At 39.8% G+C, this 19,148-nt stretch overlaps 1 long non-coding RNA gene across 1 annotated transcript; it reads right to left on the bottom strand.

Moving 5' to 3' along the window:
• Nucleotides 1-673: 673 nt before the first annotated feature.
• LOC140330500 (uncharacterized) lies at nt 674-18,321 on the bottom strand. Its single transcript, XR_011920752.1, has 3 exons — nt 17,813-18,321; nt 4,038-4,108; nt 674-2,040 (listed from the first exon to the last, which is right to left on the bottom strand). It is a non-coding gene; the product is annotated as an uncharacterized lncRNA (long non-coding RNA).
• Between the last annotated feature and the right edge of the window lie 827 nt (nt 18,322-19,148).

Below are 19,148 nucleotides of genomic sequence, written 5' to 3'. Positions count from 1 at the left end.
TTACTTTTCCATTTCCTCATGGAAAGTCCGACACCTCACTCCTTCATATCCCCGTAATATTTCGCCTGTGCTGGCAGGAAAGGTGAGGCTTCCCATCAGGAAACCATGATAGTCTTCCCTCTGCTGCTTCCTCTTGATTAGGTAGCAGCAATTTTCATGAAATCACATGCCGGGTCCAATTATAAACTATTTGCACCACAGAAACCTGGACAGACTTTCGGCACATCTAAATGTCTAAACAGCAGGGGACAGAAAGGAACAGCTTTGTTCTTCTCATTTTATAACAAGGGAAAAATTATTCCACATAGCCATATCTACTATGTCATGTCTTCTTTATACTTTTTTGTTTGGCCGCCCACTTAGGACGCTTTTTATAGCTTTTTAAAACTGTTAGATGCCTCTACTAGATTGTAAGCTCTTCGGGGCAGGGTCCTCTCCTCCTGTATCACTGTCTGTATTAGTCTGTCATTTGCAATCCCTATTTAATGTACAGCGCTGCGTAATATGTTGGCGCTATATAAATCCTGTTTAATAATATTAATAATAATAATACCTCATGTTTCTGAGGAAAGCCCAAGAATATGAAGATTCCTAATGGAAATTTCACAATTCCAGCCCATTTTTACAATAGGCGACTGGCCACACTAAAGTCATTCTGTGTGTTACTGTGTGGGCATCTCTGTGCCCCTAGGGGAGTGAGCAATCGGAGCCAGGGCTAGCCAGGGTTAGAACATGTAGACTGCTGCACGGTAATGCATTGTTGGCTAGCTCAGAAGAGCAGTGAGCTTTTGGTGTGGTTACCACTTCCTCACAACCATGAGCTGCTCCCATGTTACATCTCACCTGTCACCTGTCTAAACAATAGCCAGCCATGGAGAATGAATGGAGGCGGTGGTGAGTGGTTCAGTACCATGCACCTAAATGTGGAAGGTGCCAGCTGCCAGGAGCCATCCTGAAAGCAATCTTCCCACTGATGCTCTGTTCAAGCCCTTTGTTTCTATTCAGACCCACTTGTTTATGCAATAGCATGTTACATAAATACAGCCCAATGACTTTGAATGAGCCTTTACATTGTGCCTCAAAATGTGCAAAAAAATGTATTTGCTCTTTTTGGCACCACAATGCACTACTAAGCACAGTGCAGTCACATATGTGCATTATGCTCCATTAAAGATAAGGTGCGTTGCTTTGTTATTTTGCTTTTATGCATTGCCTTTATGGTACTGTTAGTAAATTCATTTTTTACCATGTGTTTCTGTTTAAATACAAGAGCATTTCAATCTTAACTCCAAACAGCTAATTACACAGATGGAAGAAAAAATAAGGTATTTACCAAAGATTTTGTATTTCTGTAAATCTTGTCCTGAAATTTACATGGGAGGACAGGAGACATATTCTCTTCTGAATTTCTGTAATTCGTACAGGTCTTCTACCTGTGACTGGACAATGATTGGGTAAGCAGAAGACTCATAATCTCATCTCTCTGTCACTGAAATTGTATTCCTAAATGTTTATAGTTATCAGTTTCAGTGAGTAATAATCCAGTTTTAGAGTGTCAAATTTTGGAAATGTTTTTGACAGGTATGAATTGAGCAAAAATCTGTGGTATCATTGGAAGCATCACTAAAATGAGGAAGGAGGTCCTGGTTCCACTATATGGACAGAATTGTGGGGTATATCACTAGAGGGGTCTCTGGTAGAACATAGGGGGGTCCAGATTTCCCTATATAGATAGAATTGTGGGGTGCATTACTAGAAGGGTCACCAGCAAGAGGAAGGAGGTCCTGGTTCCTCTATATAGATAGTCTTGTGGGGTCACCATCACTAGAGGGGTCACAAAGAGGAGGAAAGAGGTTCAGATTCCCCAATACAGATAGAATTATGGGGTCACCATCACTAGAGGGGTCTTCATCAGGTTCCAATTCTTCTTAACAGATTTTTAGACTTCATTCAGAATATTGTTCCTGGTTCTGGAGACCAGTTATGCAGACATTACGGGTCCAGAGAGTCCAGAGATTGGCAACAAAAATGGTGAGAGATCTGAGGAATAAAACACATCTACAGAATACAAGAATTTCTATTTGTACATTTGAGAGAAGTAGTAAAAGGGGGACATAGTTGAAACCAATAAATACATTAAGAATAAATAGGGATGATGAAGGCAGTATTCTTGAAAAGAAGCTGAGATCCAGAGCACAATAACATGACCTCAAACTAGCAAGTTCAAAATCAACCTTGGACCATATTAATTCACGGAAAGATTAATTTGTAGCTTAAAATTAACTTCCAGCAGAGTTAGTGAGACATTCAACAGATCTATAAAAAAAACAAAACAAAAAGAGGCCAACTCAATGGACTACTTTGTCTCTTTCTGCCATCGCTCTTCTATTTTTCTACCTTTATTCTGGTATATGTTGATAATTATTTTCAAAATCAGGATCTGTATGCTGGAGAGAGTTCACAAGCTAATGACATAAAATGGCCAAAAGTGATTTGAGTCTCGCCAATAAATTATGGCTGGAGCCTCTTAAATAAACCCAGCCTTCCGTAATCAGTGTTTTGTTACATTATTGCTACTTTTCACTGAGCCACTGTGGAATGTTAATCTATGACATCGTCCTGCTAGAAATTTAAAAAGGACTGAAACTTTTACAGACTAGTGCCTAAATAAAGTTCATTGGGAGGTCAGCACACCTCAATGGTGGCTGGTCGTCTTTTGAAACCTTCTATTCTTCTTTCCTCCAAAATAAAAAAATGTTCTGTTGAGCCACTACAAATGTTGATATCCTCCTTTTTATATCTAATGTCTAAATTGTACATTTTTGAGAAAAAAAAAAGTTTATAAACATTCCGGTTTGCATGAGCTGCAACTTCATTCAACTCCAACAATGGCAGGAACATCAGCAATTTGTTATTCCAACATTTATCTGGTGGTTATACAATGTTCACACTTCCGTGTCAAGTTGGCTATAGGGGGGATGTGTCATTACCTGACTGCTGTACCTCAAAGACACTGCAAAAATGCCCACAAAATGTTGATATAAATTATAGAGGTGTTTATTGGACATTTACTGGACCTCCACTGCTGAAAAGTCTCTGCATGCAATGTTTGTCTACCGCTCAAATACAGTAATGCTATGAAAACCTTAGACTAATGCCAATACAACTGGTCTTTTCTCTGCAAATTTACTCTTTTGCAAATTTTGGCTTTCCCATTGACTACAATGAGTGGATGTTTTCTCAGCACTAGGCAATGCCTGCTTAAGAGTTAAATCCTTGGAAAATGTCTATTCCGTCGTTCATGTAAATGAACCCATAATGCAATCCAAACTTTTTTTTGGACAGTTTTTGGTAAGGTAGCAGAGGGTATGGATCTTTGTGAGGGTTGCCTGTGGCCTTATTCGATAGAATTGGAAGGAGGAGAATGAAGTTTTTTCCAATGGGGTGTTGGTAGCAATAAAACAATTTTTATTGTATTGAAAAGTTTACTGGTGGCAATGCAGAAATCTAACAGGGGTTCGTATGCTTTTTCATGCTATCAAGTTTTGGCTGCTCATCAGTGGGAAATAAGTTACCCCCCCCTATTCCAACCCCATCTTTCCCACCCACTAACTAGTTTTCTCCCCAGATTTAATCACCTAACTCCACCACCGGCACTTTTTCAGGGTGTGAGGGACCAGTTATTCAGCATTTCAGTTTTTCTCACACAATATGGTCTCCAATGGTCCCCTGGTGTCACCACTAAGAATTCTCTTCTGGATCCTGAGAGATGGGGTACCCAAAGGTAATTCTCAATGACATGGACACATGAAGAAAGAAACCATGGTTTCCGTATTATGAGGCACTGCTTGTAATACAAAGGAGTGAGGCCATGTGTATAACAGAAGAACATAAATCACAGAACAAATTAGTCACACAATTAGTGCAAATCAAGTCTGGGGACATTTATCAAATCTGTCGCACAGCAATGTTAAACAGGAGCAGTAAGGTAAAACGTTTGTGCTACAGATTATCTACAAGGTTACAGTATGACTCACAAATTCCCTCATTTGCTTTGAAGTGGCACTGCTACATGAAACCGGACCCTGACCACTTCTTAACTGTGCATCTGTTTGGAGAGAAAATTAGTGTTAGATTTTTTATCATGTATTTACATAGCACTGATGTATTACGCAGCGCTTTACAGAGCCATGGGTTCGTTTGTCTACTTTTTAGTAATAAATCTGTCTCAGAACTTTGCAAACTGTTGCACTTGGCTGCCCAGGAATACAGAGACTTTGCTGAATAAGAGTTAGCATTGTGATGCACTGTCTATAATACAGGAAAATGAAGCATGGCATGGAAAACAGAGTGACATGATTGAAGCCATTAAAATCATGGGGGTGTGAAAAAAGTTTAGGGAGGCAGTCGATTGGAAAAAGAACTGAGATCTATGAACATGGTAACCTGACCTCAAACTAGCAGGAGGAAAATGTGAACTAACCTTGGAATATATTAAATTACTGAAAGAGTATTCTTACTAGTGACATTGGTGCTGTGTGATCTATGTGTGCTGGAACATATTGGTGGTATGGACTGGGAAGAGAAGTACAGGTCTCCCCATGGTGTGTATAATCGAGGGTTTGCTGTATGTACTACATTGCACGTATGGGGATAAAGAAGTCCTGATTGCCCTATATAGATAGAATTGTGGGGGCAACACTAGAGGGATCATCAACAGGAGGAAGGAGCTCCCGATTCTATATAGTTAGAATAGTGGAATGCATGGATAGAATAATCACCAGCAAGAAGAAAGAGGTCCTGATCCCCCTACATGAATGGAATTGTGGGGTAGATCACTATAGAGATCAGCAGCAAGAGGACGGAGGTCCTGGTTCTTCTATATAGATAGAATTGTGGGCGCAACACTAGAGGGATCATCAACAGGAGGAAGGAGGTCCAGATTCTTATATAGTTAGAATAGTGGAATGCATGGATAGAATAATCACCAGCAAGAAGAAAGAGGTCCTGATCCCCCTACATAGATGGAATTGTGGGGTGTATCACTATAGAGATCAGCAGCAAGAGGACGGAGGTCCTGATTCTTCTATATAGATAGAATTGTGGGGTATATCACTAGATGGGTCACCAGTATGAGGAAGGAGGTCCTGATTACCTTATACATAAAGAATACTGGGGTGTATGACTACAGGAATCACCAGCAAGAAGAAGGAGGTCATGATCCCCCTATATAGATATATTTGTGGGGTGCGTCACTAACAGGAGGAAGGAGGTCCTGCTTCCCCTATATATATATAGAATAGAATAGTAATATTAGAGTGATAGTGGAATGTATTCTTAGAGTGATCAGTAGCAAGAGGACGGAGGTCATGATACCCCTATTCCTTTTACAATTCCTTTATCAAGATTTTTCTCCACTCTTCTATATTTTTATCTCTATTATGTTGACAATTGTTTTCAAAATCATCATCAGGATTTGTATGCTGGAGAGAGTTCACAAACTAACGGCCAAATGTGAGATGAAACGGCCATATGTTAGTATGAAGCATGGCATGCAAGGCAGAGTTTTTCTTGATATGGATACTAAGAGCTGTATGACCTGTATGTGCTGAAACAAAGACCTTACTGGTGGTATGGATAACAAAAAGGGGAGTTCAGTTCCCTTTAGTGTACAGATAATTAGGCTTTGCAGTATGTACTAGATTGCAGGCCTCTATGGTGCTGGAGATGCTAAGAAGCTGTATGCCAATGTACAGATCTCACTGCTCCCTGCTTTACTTCAATTGAAGGGCTTCATTTCAAACCACAGTTCCCAATAGCAACTTTTTGAAAGCTCTCTTGCTGTGCACTATTCTCTTTAAATACTGAAATCTCTGGTGTACCTGGTATTTTGCCCAATAATGAACCCCTTCATCTCAGCACACATATTCATACCTGTTTTATTGGTGGTACATCGGTGGCTAGAAGAGACGACATCCCAGCAAATGTTCCTTTACCACCAGGAGTTCGGTAATAGACTACATTGGTGACCATTGCAATGGTAGTTAGCTTGAGGACAAGGTACTTAATTAATGGTTATTGAAATGGAGATTGGCCATTGGAAAAAAAAGTGTCCTGGTGGTGGTTAGGAAAAAACGCCCCCTTTCATAGGTTGATAAAAAGCCTCTTTACATTAAAAAGAAGAATGCCCCCCTGCCTTGGTGTTCAATAGAAAGGTGTATGCCCCCTTAATTATTTAGTTAGTTGGAGTAGAAATTTCACTTCCATTGGTGGTCAGTTGTAGATGAGATGTTTCATCAATCCTGAGCTGTTCTGACCCTGCTGAACCATATCAGCATCACAATTTCTGGGAGATCAATAAGTCATCATTTGCACAAAGCCACTTATAGCAATCAGTAAGATTTCACCTTGTACTGCCCTGATTTTAGGAATTTGAATTTGAATTGGTTCTTATCAACCTTACCAAATGTTACAGGTGAACTTTCTTGTAATAGACTTATATGAAAAGTATTTATGTTTCTTGGCAAATTTTTGCTCTGCCTCTTTCTTGCTAACTGCATGTGATGCAAGATTAGTGATTAGTATTACATGATACCAGGAGAGACAGGAGGTGCTGTTAAATGAGGCATTAATGCTGTCCCACGTGGTTTGGGTGGATGCAGCTTATTAAAGGATTAACAAAAGGGAACAGGAGTTCTCAGAACTATGCCTATTCTGTATTGACATAACAAATTGATTGGAACATAACATTCACATCAAGAGAGATTTCTCTCTGTTTAGTTTAAATCGAGCATGGGAAAGCACAGACGTCTCCCGTTGCCATTTTGTTCGCCAGAGCCATTTTCGAAAGAGTGCATGTGACATCACTGGGCCAATATTTAGGAAATTGCAGGCTCTTATGGTGAATATGTGGCTAAAAATGCTGTAAACCAGTGTTAATGTAATGGATAAGAAATGGCATAATCAGACACTTCGGGAAATGTCGATATCTTGGTCCCTGTTGCAGGCTGTAGAACCTTCCACTGCACAGGGACAGAATAGTGATGTAAGAGACGGCAGATCAAACCACTGATAGCAGCGGGGGGGAGGGGGGCGCAGGAAATTGAATGGAAGTGTCAGATTCTGCAGTTTCGCTAGACTTCTGCACATTTAGGTGTCAATTTCAGGAGAGGTTAAATGTCTTCTTTGCAGAGAGCCCTTTTATTCCACCATGGTATTTTATCACATAGTGAACAACATTGTAAAAAGATTTTATGATATATGTAAAATATTCTCCCAGAACCAGTATTTATCCACATTGCTTATACTTTGTGCTTCATTTTACCACTTACACAAAATGCATAGACCATCATTCAATTATCTTTATTTAGTCCTATTATCACCTAGCAATCACCTAGGTAATTTAATGCATTTCCTTTTTAAGGATTTGTCTTCTGTAGTAGTGAAATAAAATGTTTGTAAAATACACAAAAAAATGTGAAAATGCATTTAACTTTGCTTTTGTTATCTAGGTTCTTGGAACAAACCTGCCTATCATCTCCTGTCACAAAGTTGGAACAACTGCCAAAAAACTAAATATTGGTTTGTATGAGTTCACATGAAAGCATTAAATGCTGTGCTCCTTTGTTATGGAGCAGCGGTTTACATTTTCAGGTGGCAGCAAAATAAAAAAGCGTCCCCTGTGCCACCTAAACACATTAAGGCGGAACTAAACCCACAATGCTCACTTATTTCTGTTCTCTTGAAGTAGGCCGCCATATTCCATCCTATTTACCTCCTAAAGATGATCTTTGGTTATCATGATACAGGCAGGTAAGGACAGGTATTGCAAAAAGACAACACATGTCCCTTTCTGCAATATCCACCTATTTTTAGGAAAGTTCTGCTTTAAAGTGAAAAATGTAGTGCTCCTGGTATGAACAAGAATCAGAATTCACTGCTTGGTGCTGTCAAACAAATAAAGGGTGCTTGCTGATAGGGGAATAGGGAAATCTGTGCGATGAGTGATGACCCCACCAGTGTCCAGTTTATCATTTATTCATATGCTAGAGACACATAACATACACACACATATATATAAATATGAGTTGTATTGCCATTTTGCATTTACAAAAATTAGGTCACTATTCAATTTGTGCTGTCTGGTAGGGCTAAGGTGCCAAGATCATAATACCGGCTGAACAGACTAACTTATATTTCAGCTGGTGAACCAGCTCACATATTTGTGTTGTATCTTTGTATCAGTTTGCATTGATGCAGTAATTACCAAACAACAGACAAGGTTTTAGGTAGAGCAGAAAACCCCTTTAATGGTTCATTGCCTTAGAACAGCAGGATTCAATAGCAGCTGAGAATGTGTGAGAGGAAAGCTAACGAGCAGTGCAAACAAATTCATTTTTAATTTGGTGAACAAACAAGAGTCATCCTCCCAGCTGTATTGATTCCTGTAGGAAGCTGTATTTCATTAAGGTTGGCACGCTGCACAACGCTCACCCCATTTCACCTTTGCCAGCACATTGCGACATTCCACCATTTGGTAACACAAAGACTATTGTTCCAAAGTCTGTATTATGAAAGCGCTTCCGAGCCTCTGATTCAGGAATGACTCGTCCTGCTTCTAAAACTGCAGTTTTATTGTTATAGAATCATTAAACTGAGGGCAGAGAAGGGCCAAGTGGGTCAACTAGCCCAGCAATTCATTCATGGCCACCAATTGGAAATAAAAGAATTCCTCGATATTATCAATTTATGTATTAAAGTATAAATAAATCAAAGGCATTGGGGAGATAAACCCTCTCTATATGTCCTGCTTGAATGTTGTCACCGGGACTTAAAGTGAGAGACAATCACTTGAGCATTGGGGCAACAAGTAGGGGGTCAGACATTGTTGGGTTTGGTTTGTCCTGGGTTCAGCAAATATTCAATTAACTTTTTTGGGTCAAACCTACTTAGTTGGTGAGCTAAATACTGGATGAGAACCCATTACAAAAGTACACAACAGACAAATTTCCTATTTGAGGGTCGACCAATGAAAATGCTGCCTGCTGTGTACCTTAAAAACTGGCTCCCATTTAGTGGTTTACCTTGCCAGCTTAAAAATCGTTTTGGAGCCAGTAGTAAACGTGACAAATTATTTTGAGTTTGTAAACTTTTATTTTTGCCTACGTTTGGTGAAATATTTGCCTACGTTTGAGCCGCACCCAGCCCAGGATGAAATTCAACAACTGACCTAGAAAGGGGTTTCCCTTTTCTCAGGTTGGGTTTGACTTGGGTCAAACCTACTTGGGTGGCGAGGTAAACCTTTAATGGCAGCCCATTCCTACGGTACACAGTGAACAGCATTCCAATTTGTTGTTGGGTATGAGTTTGACTGGAACCCACCTTGGCATAAAACTCAAACCTCATTCCTAGTAGCAATTGTCCTAGAAGGGATTTCCTTGACTTGGTATCTCCTTGGGATCTCCTATTACTGTAGTGCCAACAGCACTGAAAAAAGTTTTGCCTTTAGAAATAAGGGGGACATTCAAACTATTGCTATGCAGTACCACATTGGGCGACCATTCATGTCTCAATGTACAATCATTATTTGTAACTGGCACCCCAAACCTCTAAAAAGTAACTTAATACACAACACACAACAATACACTACAAGCACTTTTGTGGTCCGAAGCAGTTTGTTGGCGCTGTCTGTTTCAGTGCATTGGTACTAAAACACATTGCAATAGATCAGGAAAGTCTATATGGACCCTGAATTCATTTTTTAAAATAATTTCAAAAATACTGGAACATGTCCTTTAATCTTCTGCACAGCAGCAATTACACTGAAAGAGGCTGAACAGCTGACAGCTAAAGCACTGAATCAATCAGAACTCTGTTGCTTTCCACAATGCTGTCAGGCAAGAGTTGAAGCCACGTTTCAGGACTATGCACTACCCTTCATCAGGGCCATTTTAAGGACTGGAAATGCATTGAAAATCAAATAATTTGTGAGTTGGACGCCTTCAGCCATTATTTATTTTGAAGATCGCTGTCTGTACAACTAGGAGATTCCACTACAGCTTCAAGATGTGGCCGAGGATTTGCACATCAGCATTTCACTTAAGCAAAAGGAAGCCACCAGTGAACTTGCCTGGAGTAATGCAGGAAAGCCACCTGGGAGCCAGTAGCCAACTGGGAGCCAGTGAGGACAACCAGTATAACTCTAAAATATTTGACTATACCCAAGGTAATTAGATTTCCCCAAGAAACACTCTTACCTTTTGCTTGCTTTCATGCATAATGAGCAGCTAATAGATTAAACTGACTAACACATCATGAATATATATAGAGTCAAGATCAGTGAGTGTATGTTCCTTCATCCATTTGTATGGGGCACTGTGAGTATGATGTAACCAGGATGAGGATGGAAGGGACATCCTCCAATGGGGACACTTGTTCATTAACTAAGAAGGGATTTCCCTCAGCATGTAGAGGATTCTTCTTACTTGTTGTTGAGTTCTCATCCCTGGAAGAAACGTCTGGGATTGGGCACATGGTATAAAAAAAACCTGATCAGTGTTTTAACTATTCCCTATTATCCACAATTTAAAAAAATAGGCTTTGGCCTGCTCCTATGCCCTTCTTTGTTCCTCTTGCACCAGAACTTGGCTCTAAAGCTTGAAATGAACTCATTTTTATGTTATCATTTTATATATAATCTAATACCACTTAAATACTAAGCAATTTTCTGTAAGGTAACCTCCATTGGCTTTGTCCAATTATGGCATTTTGGTTGACGGGTTTTTTTTTGAGATAGCGGTAATATGAGGGCTTTGCCACGGCTGCATTTGTTGTAAAGAGGTACAGCAGAGGGGGGTCTTGTAGCCGACCCGGTTTCTCTTAGTAAGTAAAATATAAGATCATATGAACATAACATCACAGATTTTTGAGGCTTGGTCTGCCCTGACTCATCCTGAGGGGATTAGACAGTTCATGTCAGGATAAGCGGCTGTTGTAAATTACATATATAGTAAGCAGTGCGCCACGGCCGCTGTGTACCTCAAAGTTAGCATGGTGCCCGCCGGTGAGTCACCAGATAAGAGACTCATTCTGTTCTCATGGACACGTTGTGAAAGCAGCTGAATTGTAAGGAATGGTTGGGCTGTCACATGAGAACAAAAGAAAATAGCATACTGTACATGAATAAAGACCTCTCATGTCAAGAAATACTGTAGTCCACCTACACTTGCAGAATTATTTAAACAGGGACTATAGTCACAACTACATCATACAAGGTATGCACCATGCACCAGGATCAGCCTTAGTTTTTATTACATGATATTTTATGTGAAAAAGGATCCTAATTCACTGTATGATTTGCAATTACATGACAGCCTTTGTGCTCCTTGGTCTTGTCCACTGGTGGACATAGCAAACAGTTGGCCCATGTGAAGAATTGATTTGGGATCCCCCCAATGTATGGACTTGGGGATTCTATTGGCTGAGAAGGGTCAGACTTTGCACCTCCCTTTGTCCACCCCTGGTCTTGTCTGGGCTGCAGGGGTACCAATGGTCTCTGATGTGTTTTGTGTTGCACTTAGCTGGAAGCAAATTCATAAAGTCGTTGTTTGCCCATTGCCAAAATTGAACAAAGAAGCTAGATAATGCTGCAACAGAAATATTGTGGGGTTGTTACCATAAAGCCGGTCAATGAGGCTGCAGAAGTCCTATTTGCAGGAACAACAGGGAAATACCTAAAGGTGTAAAAGGAATTGCACACTGAAAACTTGGAAGAGGAAATGCTGCACTTTATTTGGTAATTTTTGTAACCTAGATGGACTCACCTTGCAATGACTGTGCTGTACTTCTAAGACTGCTATAAGCTCAGAAGATTTCTCGCAGGATCAACAGGCATGTTTGCTCTTATCAGATATATTTTATGTATTAGCCAAAAGGGAGCAAACTGCTGCAGAATGCACAAACAAAACTAATATTTAACATCCTCCAGGTTCTTTACTAAGCATATGCTGGAATTCATAATGAGTTTTTTGGTGGGTGGATGTTTAATGTTTTTGCTGTGGTTGATAACCACAATGAGAGGTTTTTAGTTAAAGAATGAAGTCAGTAACCCCCTGGAACACTGCGGCTACTTTATTGCTCACTTATAAATGCTTCACCACGATGCTTACAGGCTGTCTGCGGACTTTCTATTATGCTTGATCATGCATAGTCATGACATTCACCATCCAAAGACTGATAGAAAGATAAAGGTATAAAAATAGAATACTGAGGGGTAGTTCTAATGTAGATTATGAACAGGGGGTGTCATAGGGTGTACATAAACCTTCCAGACAAGTTTAATGAGCACAACTTGGGATTCCCTGTACAAATAATACCCTCCCTCGTACAAAATGATAGTTATAGTAGAAAAATGTTATTGATATATTAGTTTATAAGGACTGAGACCAAACATTCACAGAACAGTGCTACTGTTCAAAACAGCACTCTCTATAGGACCAATGCTAGTCATACAGTATGGAAGTCAATTAACAATTGGGAGAACCCCCTTTCACGTCTTAGAGAACCCATGACAAAAATAGAAATACTCACAGCTCGCAGTATATTAGTTTGGTGGTCTATGAGAAAAATGCCTTTTACATTGCGGGCTAGCAGGGAGAAAGTCATTGTTGTCACTGGCCTGAGAAACACAAATTATGTATTGCTCATGGAACCCCCATCAAACTGTGGAGGAACCCTTGGGGTCTATGGAATCCTGGGTATGAAACACTGCACTGTAGGGTCAATTTAATCCATTAAAAGCACATGGACTGGGAAGAATAACCACCAGAGAATAGTTGGTGAATGTCCTATTCATTGCTTTATAAATGGATTTTCTTTCTATTTTTTGGATGATATGGTGATGGTAATTACAATTGCTTTAAATTAATTCTTGCAATCAACAAAGTATCTGACATAGCATCCACTTGTTCAATAAATAATCTGGATTACATTGGATTTTACCATTATATCTAAATGAAATTTTGATTGTAATGCAAAAGTAGTTTTAATTAATGTATCATGAATACCATGGCAAGAAAAAAACCTGCCTTGCCTGATCAATTTTTATTCAATATTGTGTCTAAATATTGTTTGCAAATTTAATAGTTTTGATTGAATTTTGATTTGTCTAATCAATTGAAAATAATACATTGCATATTGCTAGCTTTATCCACAGATAAAGCTTTATACCCCTTGCAATCAAGTACCAGCAACACCGTATAATGAATAAAGGAATAAGATAACCAGAAGGAGTTCTAGTGTTGGACCATGAACTGGTATGACCCATGTATATGCATGACGATCAAAAGACAATGCACTATGAAAACGTTTCACTAATGCTGTAACCATCCCACAAAGTTATTACTGCCTATAAAATGAAGAAGTAAATCTTGGATGATAGAAGAAGAATGGCAAAACCCCAAGCAACTTGGCCTAAAAAAAACTATGTGGCAGGGCTGGTGAAAGAATTTTATATTCTACTTAAAGGTCTCCATCAGACTACATTTTATGATCCATAAAAGTATACAATTTATTCCACCCACACATATATTGCAACCAAACTGAATTTTAAACTGATTCATAACTGTGCTCTCTCCATGTGTTCCATTCAGACAGCAATTTCTTTTCCAGGAAAACCACATAATGTTCTTCACTCAAGCTGTGTCTATATTACATTGAAATGGCACTTTACACTCCTGTAGGATTCCTAACCTATGCTTGAAGGAAAATGGTCATCAGGGAAATACATGGGGGCTCAAATGTTTGACTTCTTGCTAAAACTGCATGCAGCCTGCTTGTACTTTGTCTTGACGATCCTTGGGCTTCAGGCTTTGCAACATGAAATGTATATGAATTTGGGCAGTTTTGATTCCCAAAAATCATCTGGGAGAAAGATCCCTATGGCTGTCATTCGTCTACTTTACCTGTTAAGTACCCTTAGGATGGCCAGTTGTATGGTAGGCAAACTGGGCAATTGCCCAGATGCCCAACTTCTCCAGTTTAGTAAATGGCAGGGTGTGGAGGAACTTGGAATCCCAACTTCATATTTGCTCAGGGCCCAAATTTGTCTAAAACCGTCTTTGACCCCTAGCTTATCTGTAGTACCACCAGATCCCATTTTTCTTAGCATCCCTGGTAGAAATTTTTAAAGTGTCTCAAACTGTTTCCCAGCCTCACCATCTTATCAAGCAGGAGCTACCCAAACCACTGTAATATACACTCTTTTTGGAGGCAACTTTGGAAATCCACGACTTTAATTTCAAAATTTTTACCATTTGCAAAAATGATGATTAGAACCACAACTGATGGAAGTTTCTTTTTTTCACTAAATCTACATTTGTCCCATGGGAAAGCAAAAGCCCTCATGAAGTCTATTTCAATTTGCACTAACAGTGAAAGAATTCTTTCTTGATCCTGAAATGAAATTGAATATTCCCTGGATCAACTTTTTATAATAATTCAATATAAATGAATGTTATTAGCCGTTTACATTTTTGGGGTTTTTAAATAAAGTCCAACTCTTTTTGTTGAGACAGTCTACTAAGTGAGTTAGATCAAGTTCGTATGGAAAGCTATTCCACATTCCACAGCTATTACGGTAAAACCCTTCCCATATGCGAAGATTAGATTTCTTTTCTTCTCATCTCATCAAAAGATTGTCTTTCGTGGTGATGGTAAAGTGATCTACTTTCCACTATTACAGGCATATGGGACCTTTATGTTTTAATACAAGGTCATCATATACCATCCCTTATTGCCTCCTTTCAAGGGTGAATACATTTTGATTAGGAGGTCTGACTTGGAGCATGTAGGCTTCAGGTTATCGACTCCAGGGGATCAGAATAATCCCAAAGGACAAGCATTTTGAGGTTAAGGTCTAGAAGGGCATTTTCCATCTGAACCTTACCAGAACTGTTATGGCACTGGAATATGGACCCAGTAGTTAAACCAGACCCGGCATCAAGTATAGGTTTCCATTATGGTGGAAATGTATGCTGCAACTCCGTAGCAAGTCACAAGTTAAGCTGAAACATGGTCTGATCTCGAATTCAGTCCATTCTGCAGCCTCTCTTACAATGTACAGTCTGAGGGATCACATTGGAGAGAAGATTGAGGACATGCTTCATTTGCAATCAAAGCCAAGAACTGCACAGGCACCATGATTTTCAGAACTGTGTCACCCATGAGCCAGATCTAAGTCCAAGAAGAATAAGCTGACGGTGGATGATGCTTCTTTACAAAAAAACAAATGAAGATGCTGTGCAGCTAACATCAGGTATACTTTTTCATGCAAATGCATGCAGATTCAGACTAGGAACCTGGGGCCCACCAGAGGTAGAGACAAGGACCTAGCTAGCATAACATTCCTGGCATTTGGTATTTTTGTAAGGTAGCAGAGGCCCATCCGAGAAACCATGGGAATATCACTGGAGCCCACCAGTTGTTTTTTCCTGTCCTACCATGGGCCACTCCAACCCTGAACACACATATGCATTTATCATCAGAACATATATTTGATGTTAGGTCCACTTTAAGTAAGTTCTGCCGGCATATATTTGCACAGTGTGAATTATATTACAGAGCAGACATATCACTATGCAGCTTTTTCCTCTATTATCCAGTTAGTTAATACACAGCTTGTGGCTGAATGTAAGTTTCGCCCTGCGGTTTCCTCTGTCCTCTTGGATTTAGATATTGTGTAGTGAAATGTAATGAGTGAGCTGTGTTTGCAGTTGAACAGCTGGATTTGATGAGAGATGGAATTTCTGGGGTGATCTTGGCGTGCTGCTGAGTAATCGGAGAGCACAGAGACAGACTGACCTGCATGCTGCAAAGCTCTTTAATAGCTCAACTACAGGTGGAGGTTTAAAGAGAACCAGTTCTGACTTGGCTTTTATCCAGGGATCTACAACGAGGCTTAAATTATTATATTTTACTCTTTTAAAGTATTGTCGTTAGGGTTATCAAACATTAAAGTGCACCAAACATCATAAACATGAAAAGTTGACTCATGCTAAGTAATATGTAAGAATAACAGGTCCTCCCCATTTTCATGGAGATCACAGTAAAAGTTGTGCTGCATGCTCAACTACAATTGAATGGGGAGTTGTTGGGAATCATTTTTTGCAAGTGGCTGTGGCAGAATAAGGCACGGTTTACAAATGTGACATGTTGCCTTTGCCATGTGGTTGTTGTTTGAAGATTTGCACCTTGGTTGCTGGCATGGGCAAATCTGGTTACTCAGGTGCATAGTTTGCTGTCCAACCGGGAGCTACCAGTTGTGAAGTTTTACACACCAAGTGTGAAAAAGTCCTAAGAGTTCAGTAGAATTGAGATTATGTCTCTGTGCAGGACACTTTAGTTTCCTCACACCATACTAGTTAGGTATGGCGTTTCACAAAATACGGCCACGGGCAAATATGAAGAAGGAGCCTTAAATTTACAGCAGTCCAGCTCCCGACGCTGTTGTCAGGTGGGGCATTTGGTGAAGGTAGGGGTGTGGGTAATTCCCCAGTTCGCCCCTACATTAAAACCAGCCCTGATTCAAGTCAATTCTTTTTGTATGGGAATACAGTTATACTTGACCTCCAAAACAGTTGCAACAAGGCAAAGCATAAACTGGGCCCCTTACACCGAATATCTGGACCTAGTAATTTGGAGCTTTTAAGTAAACAAACTTTAATAAAACAAATATTATTTAGCTTTACTAGTAAAAACCCCTCAATCCATCCACAAACCAAGGCCACCAAGTCCCGTATTGTCTTAGCTTCCCTCTTCTTGCCCTGATCAAACTGTCCAGTGCCACCATTTTCTTTTTTACAGCTTATTTTTCACGTCGCCCCAATTTGTGCAATCATAGGATCGGGTGACGTATCTTCTTGCAAATTAAAGAAAAAGTGCCAATCTCAGTGCACATACGTGAGACTGAGCAACTTTTTTTTACATTATAGGATAACCCCGGATGACGCATGCCCAGTCTGGGGCATGTGGAGAGGAAGCAGCCCATAGCCTCCTGGGATATATGACGTAAGTATTCCTGGAGGCTACAGTTTTCCCCTTTAATCATTACCACCACGGCAGTAAAGGCAGAAGGCGAGGGGGAAAAAATTAAAAAAACAAATTTTTTTCAAGATATAAAAGGGTTACATATTTATTTTATATAATAGAAAGAAAGTGTTGATAGGTCTGCTTTAAATACTTTGGCCATACAGAGTGATATCATAGTTTCCTGTACACTTTAGTAATTTACCCATAATAGCTTTGGTTTTGGGCCTCCTCCCACTTCCATACTATTTAATCAGGCTTCCAATGCATCCAAATTGTCTAGCAGGAGAAAAATATGATTTTCAGGGTACAGCTCAGATACTCAAAGAAGCCTTCAATAGAGTGGAATGACAAAGAATGTTTCAAGGAACACGTTATTGGAAAAACATTGCTTTGGGCTGTGTCCTAATCACTCTTTGCGGTGGTTAAGAGGGCAAAGAACCAAGCCCCAGAGATGTCTGAATAGTGAGCCACATGCTCCTCTACACCCTGTTAAAGGTGTTCTCGCCCTAACACGTCAGGTAAAGTCACAAAAGAACCTGAATGCACACCATATACAGCAAATAGGTAGGTTCAAATAGGATAAGCATTGTATTAGGAAAGGTTTGCAGAGGTCAGCTTACAAGTCCGAAGTCTATCCCCCCTCCATGTCCCAGCATAAGTTTTAAAGCTTGCTGCCTATTAGGATTAAACCAGCTTTTAACATCATTGGGCAAAAACAACTACTTACTTCATATCCATTCCATATCTATCCAGTCATTAGGTTGCATTACATCAGACCCCATGAACATCAGATGTGTCCTTCAAGATAAGGCTGGCAGGGTGTTGGCCCATCTGGTGGCTCCCGATGCCTTACGATGCTCTTTAAATCCAGGATGTAGTGAGATCATAAAATTCCCCGTCAGCCTTGTTTACTAAGCTTTCTATTAAAGTATTCCATTGCCTTTTTATGTTAGAACACACCAAATGGATTTCAGTTATAAAAGAGCTGATGGTGATGGGGGGTGGTGAGTATTGATTGCATTTTCGTTCGGCTGAACAAAGCAGCAGGGGGTAAAAGAAAGGTAAGTATGTGTGGCTGGGGCTTTAATAGGACCCTCTCGCCTAAACCCAATTACATCCCACTGACAGGGTCTCTTTTAAGTTCTCCTTTTAGCCAGGTTACACTCACTTCTGTTCCTCTCCCATCCTTTCTTCTGTGAATGTTGCTGCATAATACTCATGTATGAAGAGGGAATGTGACCTCCTGCCATGATGCAGTACTTGGGTTCAGTGGTCATTTGATCATTGGCCCCCATATGACAAGGCCCCAGGTGAAAATAAAAGAAAAAAAATTGAAAACAAATGCAGCCACTCATCTAAAGATTGGTAAGCACTTGGGTTTAAATATTCGTTAAGGAGAACTTAGATGCTTATTATGTTGTTGCATACATCATCAAACAGATCTGTCCCTTTAATGTAGACATTTATTTCTTTCAAACTAAAGGATTTCAAGGAATCCAATCAAATCCCCTCCAGTAAGTGCTAACCTAGCAAAACTGAAAGGTCAGGGTTCAGTCACTGTATCTCCATTTTCATTTCTGTAAATGAGGTAATGTCAGATGGGTAAATATTTATTCCCAGAGCAGGGATTTCTGTTCTACATTTAACACTTTGATCTTTGTTGGTGATCTTCATAGAATTCCCCTCTGAGCTGATATCAGAGCGCATCAAAGAGGAAGCCAATTTGGGCTTCCATGGATGGAATAGTGACCCCGTCACATAGGCTGAGTGGAGAAAACACAATCCATTGCTCAATCAGTGTATACAATGTGCACTAAAATAGCATTTCCTATAACATGTGCAGACAAACTACATCACTGCAATGGTGTTTGCAACATACCCCCATTACTATAATTGCAGCTACTATATATGTCCTGTCGGGAGTTTTTATTAAAGGAGTGTATGATCTGATCTATGTTTTTTTTTTCTTAGATATACATAGAAAAAGATCAAATTAACCCAAACTATAGGATCATTTTATGCTAATGTGTAAATCTACGTACACATTTTAGACTTTTGTTGTT

Source organism: Pyxicephalus adspersus, chromosome 5 (genome assembly GCF_032062135.1).
Source record: "Pyxicephalus adspersus chromosome 5, UCB_Pads_2.0, whole genome shotgun sequence".
Taxonomy (NCBI): domain Eukaryota; kingdom Metazoa; phylum Chordata; class Amphibia; order Anura; family Pyxicephalidae; genus Pyxicephalus; species Pyxicephalus adspersus.
The sequence above is the reverse complement of the archived record's forward strand: the minus strand, read 5'-3'. Positions and strand labels throughout refer to the sequence as shown.